This window comes from Pezoporus flaviventris, unplaced genomic scaffold (genome assembly GCF_033815535.1).
Source record: "Pezoporus flaviventris isolate CSIRO_AGI_PZ_B2104156 unplaced genomic scaffold, CSIRO_AGI_Pfla_v1 ptg000001l, whole genome shotgun sequence".
Lineage (NCBI taxonomy): Eukaryota > Metazoa > Chordata > Aves > Psittaciformes > Psittacidae > Pezoporus > Pezoporus flaviventris.
In genome coordinates, this window is record NW_026892549.1 from 3,300,000 (window position 1) to 3,307,526 (window position 7,527).

The 7,527-nt window shown below is 43.1% G+C and overlaps 1 long non-coding RNA gene across 2 annotated transcripts; it reads left to right on the top strand.

The window, feature by feature from the left end:
* The first annotated feature begins 253 nt into the window (after positions 1-253).
* LOC133272067 (uncharacterized) lies at positions 254-4,023 on the top strand. 2 transcript variants are annotated; one of them, XR_009744400.1, is made up of 4 exons: positions 254-560; positions 1,717-1,875; positions 2,015-2,118; positions 3,859-4,023. It is a non-coding gene; the product is annotated as an uncharacterized LOC133272067 (long non-coding RNA). The 2 variants fall into 2 exon arrangements; XR_009744372.1 differs by lacking the exon at positions 3,859-4,023 and adding an exon at positions 2,555-2,908.
* Positions 4,024-7,527: the final 3,504 nt, after the last annotated feature.

Genomic DNA, 7,527 nt, shown 5'->3' on the forward strand with positions numbered 1-7,527 from the left:
TTGGGAACTTAAAATGGACTGCCCTAGTCAATAAAAAGAAGCAGCTTGATTAGTTTTATGGCAGCAAAAGTGGGTTAATTGCTGAAACTGCTTCTTATGCTGTCATGGTTCAGATAAGCGGGTTTAGCACAGCAAGCAGCCAAAGGGCATACATTAGTGGCTTCTGCAGCAGAGGAGGTGAGCATGCTCAGCGGATCACTCCTTGGAGGCACCAGCCTTGGAGGCACCTCCTTGAAAGCTCCAGCCTGCTGCCTCTGAAGTTGGTGGCAGACTCCCCACTGACTTCAGTGGAGCTGAGATTGTGCTGTAAATAAATATATCTGCTTCCAAAGGGTACAAGAGACAGATCAAACAAGAGTGAGCTTTTCTTGTATGTAGTAAGATCTTTTTCCTCTATTTCCTCCATGGATTTCTAAGGCATTAAATTTTCATTAAAAAGAAAATTACTTAAAAATTTCATTTACCTAGAGCCTCTGACCATATGCAGCCATATTGCCACATAAGAAGCAAGTGTATTATCAGCTCCTATTGGAAATAAAGCTATCTGTGCTTCAGCTGTGGTATGTATAGCACCTGAGTACAGCAATATCCACTCTGCCTCTACCTATGCTAGCTGTAGATTGAAAGCACCAGAAACTGGTGGCCAGTACCAGCTGGCTGTTTGCACCTTAGAGCCACAGATAATTTAGGATAATTTTGTTAGTCTGGCTGCAGGACTTATACTATGTTAAAAGATGTATAGATTTGTTCACACAGCAGTTGAGGTAGGAAAAAGGTATGATAGCCTGGGAATGTGAAGAAGTCAAGGTGGGAAATGGAGGTCATCTCCCAGACAGGAGGGGAAAATGCACAAAGGTTTGGTGTAATCATGGAAGTCTGGAGCTGGGGGTGGTGGTGGAATTTTGAAATATAGAACATTATGAGGGCTTTTTTTGATGCCCAGTCTATTGTTGGTATTAGGTAAATCTGTCATAGAGTTTGGCAAGTTGGTAAATAGTTGGTAACTAAATATTTGGAATTATTGTATTCCATCAGCATATAGCTACAAGCCCTTCAAAAGCAGATTTATGGGGTTTCAAGGAAATGCAAGTTAGTTGTCTATTTCTTGAGTGAATAACTGTACCAGCTCATCCAGAACAAACACATGGATGGATATAGGATTTGATTCCTGTTGTTCCATGTGCAACAGAGACATTCACTGCTGCAAGCAGAGTCACTGTTCGTGTGTAATATAAACACAGCAGAAACTCATCACATTTTGGTGCTTATTGGTTTCAGTACTGACTTCTGCCATGTCATGATATTTATCCATTCCTCTTGCAAATTTCCTGAAAACAATAAAGATGCATGAAATTATTAAGTTATGATCCTCATCTCTTCTCAGTTCACCACCAGGTCAGCTCCCAGCAGCCCTTTTCCTATAGTACATTGCTTCCATGGGACATTTCCAACCAAGCTACTGCTTAACCCTGGTGATCTTACCAAAACTGGACAGGAGGCTGTTACACTGCCACACCGTATTTCCCATTGTCACAGAAAGCAGTAAACAAAATCTCTGCTTTTGACTGACTGTAGCAAACAAGCAGTTTCATGTGCATGTGTGAGAGAATCTATTTGGTGTGGTTTCTCACTTCAGAGAAAGCGTTCACACCAGCTGCAACCCCAGCTCGGCTCCCGAGCCCTGCACAGCTCTTACCCAGTCCGCTTCTTTTGCAGTACTGCTGCTGAGCAGGGAGATGCCGCCTGAATCTGCTGTCAGAGCAGCTCTCCAGGCTGGTGGGAGCTGACAGATGGTTGCTCTGAAGTATTTCCAAAAGAGGGGAAAAAAACAAGAATCTCCCCACCCACTGCAAGTCCATTGTTACTGCTGCATTGGTAAGGCAATGTGCTTGAAGGAACCAGGGGAAGCAAATGAAGCAAAGAGAAGAGTTAGGTTGAAATAGAAACCGAGGTCTCAAACCAGAGTCCCTGATGCAAAATTTTGTGTAATCTAAGTTTCCTTTCTCTTCCCCAGTTGCTTGGTTGTTGCCCATTTTATGAGGGGAGCAGACCCAAGAAATAAGAAGCAGAAAAGTCTTGGGAGTTTTTCTAGGAATTGAGGTTTCTCTTTCAGCCATGGTATTTGGATTTCTTATCTCTTCATTTACCATTTGGTTAAAATGAGGCAGCACATCCTAGCAGCTGGCACAGGAAATGGGGAGGCCTCATCTCTGTGCTTTGTGAGGGACAGAATTTTTGTGCTGGGGTGGAGAATCCGTTCTGGGGCTTTGATATCCTCCAGTGCTGCTGCAATCCTGCCTACTGGTGACCTGCATGTGATTGTCCAGATCTGGGCTACCACAGCAGGTCAGGGTTGCATGTTGGCCCTCGGCAGCTGATCCAGCTGCAGGCAGGTGGGAGTCCAGAGAGCATCTGACAGAGTCATTGGTGTCTGCTGTAATAGTATTGCTGCTTTGTTGCGAGCATCCTTACCATGTCCACACTGCTGCTGCTTTCACTGTCTCCTCCATGCTCTTGCTTTTCAGTATATTTATTAATTTCTCTTCATTTCCAGAGCAAAATTATAATGAACATATTCCAAAGCTCACAGTAAATCCCTTCCCATCCTCAAGGCTCCCTCAATGCTTATCTTCCCAGCACTTTCCCTAGCCTCAGGTTAACCCCTGCACTACCAGGATCTCTAGAACACTGTGAAGAAGGTACTTCAATGACTACATATTCCTACTGGGTGCTTTGCCTTCCAGTATCTTTCAAGTAATTTTAAGTGGATATGGAGCTGTTATAGCCCAAAAAAGTGATTGTTAGCAGGGCGTTTTTTTTGTTTGTTTGTTTTTTTTTTAAAGGAGCAAATATCAAAACATCATGCTTTTCTAGCCCTGGGATATGCAGAGATGTCACAACTCTTTGTGAACAGTATTGTGCTACAGACAAAAGCTATTTCAGCTTCTCTTTCTCATTTTTTAATCATATTAAATAGCATTCTCTCTCTCCTCTGGGTACATTCTGGCTAATTCATATTCCACTGTAAATCAAAAGCATTTCCACTAATCTCAGCAAAGACTGACTCAGCAGAGAGTAGGATTTTGGCCAGGTAATCAGGGCATGAAAAATAGTATGATCATGAGGCTTCAAAATTTCTCTCCTGTGTTTTCACAATAACCTTTTTACAAAGGTGATCAGGCAGCAAGAAAACCTGCTTAATAATTAACTAAACCTAAGATCCTTCCCCTATGTAAAATCTATGTTGATACCCAAATTAAATAACCAAAAGCTACTCAGACTTTCTACTTTGCTACCCTGATATTTGTGCTGATGAAAACATGGTCCACTTCAACACATATATACTGTGCTCCTCATTAGCAGAGGTTTCATGGTGTCTTCTGATAATTAGCAATATAAAATACCAGGATGTTCAATTTTTAGCCGCATTTCCTTTTGAAAGCCTACAGGCTTATGTAACAGCACCGTCTGCCATCCACATCCTTCTCCTCCCAGTCCCATCACTGTCAGCTGCATCACCCAAATTTAAACTAGTTGACAGGGGGAGGGAAATAGAGACCTGACATGTATGAAGCATCCACAGATTTTGTGAAAGGAGTGGAGAAGCTAAATGCTATTAAGGACTCAGGTTGCTGTACAGGGTGGGGGAAAAGGTAGGATGGAGACGACCCTTCCTAAACCTGGGAGAGCTAGATTTGGAGCTCTGCCTGTACATGAACCCAAGGGAACAATATGTCTGTGGTTTCATCGCTCAAGCTTTGACATCTCTGCGCATGGCTTTTTTTCCCATCTTGTTTAACTTATTAGTAGAGAAGGCATTTATCCTAATGCAGTCTGTAATCTCTATTATTTCCACAGGTTCACCAATGGGACCATTGACAATTGGGTCTGTTCCTCTGGGTCTCTGTGCTCCCATTTTCTTCTCCCTTAAGAGCAGCAGTAACAGCCCCTTCATCCCTTTCCTACCCCACACCTGTGAGAAGCATAAAAACAGTAAATATTGTGAGCAACCCTTATTTATCACCTCTCTTGCCTCCAATATATTTTTATGCTTACAGTGGAAATGTCCAAATACTCTTTCACAATAAGCCCCTCTTATAACGTAAAGTATCTCAGGGTGCTTGAAGTAGCATGCACATCACTGCACAGACCACATTGTCCAAGCAGGTACATGCATATGCTATGGGCCTTTTGGGACCTATCCTTTACAAAGTGTATTTTATATGATAATTATACATGTCAGCACTTCACACTTCCTCCTCTGACATTAGTTGGCTGGGGTTGGCAATACACCATTGCTTTGACATCTGGCAGTACAATCAAAGCAGAATCTCGCTTGCTGAGGCTGCAAGGCAAGCAAAAATGTGCTTCCTTACAGCTCTATCACCTCATCCTCTTTCATAGCAGCAAGTTCACAGCTGCCCCTGTGACAAAGCTCTTTGACTACTAAGGGGATGGTTCCACACCAGGATTGGTCCACCAGCAAAGCCAGTGTAATAGGTTTGCCTGAGTTCAAGCCCCCACCTATGGGTGCTTCAGCCCTTTCAAGTGTGCTTACTCAATTTTTCTGTGGTTATGCCCTCAAACTTGTTTGAAGTGGATTTGCTGCTGGGGCAACTGTAATGTAGCACATCACTCAGATTCAACTACTTTTGCCAAACCTGTGAGATTACCTGTTTACTATGCTGTAAAATACTAATGAATGTAGTAAAGTCTGGACTTAAAAAATAATTAGCAAAACAAAAAGGAAATGTGATGTGTTGTTTCGTATTTTTTTAATGGAAGAGAGGCTGATCCAGCTTCCACTAAATTAGGGTTTATTCCTATGCTTCCTATAATAAAGTGTATTTATTTCCAGACCAGAACATGCACACAAGAACTTACAAACACAGATTTCTCAAGCTGAGAGAGACAGGAGAGGATCTAACATGGACTAAGCTCAACCCTTCCCAATGTGCCCATACCCATTCGTACCTGGGTTGTTAAGTGGCATTAAGTCAAAGGATGCAGTTAACTGTCCACCAGCACAACCACATGTGACCCTGCCACAGGAGCTATCCTGGTCAATGCCCTCAGACAGAAAAGTCTTTCATAGCAATACAAGAACATCAGTGAGGGAATGAGACAAGCTGTAGAACAGTTCTGTATCAGACAGGTGATTTGTTGGGTCTACCATCACTTTTGCTGAAAATGAAACATTTTGCCAATAACTGGTCTATCACACTCTATGGAAAAAAGCTCAACAAAAAGAAAAACAAAAAACAACCCCCACAAAAATAAAACAACCAACCAACCAAAACCAACCAACAAACCCAAACCTAGAAATTATATCAGAACAAAGATAGATAAATTTTAAATATCCTCCATTACCAGACTTTCTTGGGATCTGGCTGATTTTAATTCCTTCCTCTTTCCTACCCATGACATGTCCTATTTCGGTCTATTTGATGTTGAGCAGCATGGTACTCCCACTAAGGGGTAGGACTATGCTCCTACATTTGCTATATAGCTGTCAGTGCTGGCTCTGTGTTTTTCCTGCTTTTTATGTCTGCTGCTCATGTTTTGGATTTCTTTTCCCCTCTTTGTTCCCAAATGCTGCAAATACAAACCAGCTATCTGTAATCTTACAGTCACTCCTTCATTTACAGAGCAGGCACCAACACATCTGAAAACTGCCTGCAGTATCCGAGGAAAAATTAATTCCAGACATATTGTATCAATTTCAACACTTTGTAGGAACTGGCAGAGTTTAAATCTCTTGGGGCTGAATGTCTTGAAGCAGCTCTGCCTTTCTCTTGCACAGATAGAAAGGCAGAATAATCCTCCTAATTCTGAGGGAGTTTAACTCAAGTGTGCATCTGTCTGAAGAAATGAATGTGTTGCTCCCAGTTGACACACTTTTCCTGATGGAGGGGAAGATGTGCTTGCTTTTGTAGGCCAAATTTTGATACTTCTAATGAGCATCAGCTAACTTTACCCTAGTCCCACATTCTCCAAGGGAATCACAATGGAGCAAATGCTTAATCTTACTCCCATTCATGTCAGTAAAAAAATTCCCATTGGTTTAATTTAGAGAATGAATGATCCTAAAATATGAATCACAATTGTACAACCCAGCTTTCATTGGGTCAGACTTGAAGGGTCTCCCTTAAACAAGTCCAATACACGTTCACCTGTCCTGGTATTGGCTTGGGTTAATTTTCTTCTTAGTAGCTGGTATAGTGCTGGAGTTTTGGATTTAATGTGAGAACAACACACCAATGTTTTAATTGTTGCTAAGTAGCACTTCGCTTCATCAAGGACTTTCCAGTCTCGTGCTCTGCCAGTGAGGAGGGGCACAAGAAGTTGAGAAAGAGCAGAGACAGGACACCTGACCCAGACTAGCCAAAGGGATATTCCATACCACAGCACATCATGCTCAGCATAGAAACTGCTGGTAATTGGCCAGGAGGTGCCACATGCTGCTGCCAGACTGGATGGGTGTTGTTCAGTGAGTGGTGAGAAAATGTATTGTGTATGACTTGTATTTCTTGGAGTTTATTCCCCTCTCTTTTTGTTATCTCCCTTTTCATTACTTTTTATTATTGTTGTTGTTATTGTTGTTGTTTATTATTATTATACATTACTTTATTTCATAGAATCATAGAATAATTAGGGTTGGAAAGGACCTTAGGATCATCTAGTTCCAACCCCCCTGCCGTGGGCAGGGACACCTTATGCTAAATCATATCACCCAAGGCCTCGTTCAACCTGGTCTTGAACACTGCCAGGGATGGAGCATTCACAACCTCCCTGGGCAACCCATTCCAGTGCCTCACCACCCTAACAGGAAAGAATTTCCTTCTTATATCCAACCTAAACTTTCCCTGGTTAAGTTTTAACTCGTTACCCCTTGTCCTGTCACTACAGTCTCTAATGAAGAGTCCCTCTCCAGCATCCCTATAGGCCCCCTACAGATACTGGAAGGCTGCTATGAGGTCTCCACACAGCCTTCTCTTCTCCAGGCTCAACAGCCCCAACTTCCTCAGCCTGTCTTCATACGGGAGGTGCTCCAGTCCCCTGATCATCGTCATGGCCCTTCTCTGGACTTGTTCCAACAGTTCCATGTCCTTTTTATGTTGAGGACACCAGAACTGCACACAATACTCCAGGTGAGGTCTCACGAGAGCAGAGCAGAGGCGCAGGATCACTTCCTTGGACCTGCTGGTCACATTCCTTCTGATGCAGCCCAGGATACGGTTGGCTTTCTGGGCTGCAAGCGCACACTGAAGCCAGCTCATGTTCATTTTCTCATCAGCCAGCACCCCCAAGTCCTTCTTCGCAGGGCTGCTCTGAATCTTGTCTCTGCCCAACCTGTGGCTGTGCCTGGGATTGCTCCAACCCAGGTGTAGGACCTTGCACTTGGTGTGGTTAGACTTTATGAGGTTGGCATCAGCCCACCTCACAAGTGTGTCAAGGTCCCTCTGGATTTAATTCCTTCCCTCCAGCATATCAACCGAACCACACAGCTTGGTGTCATCGGCAAAC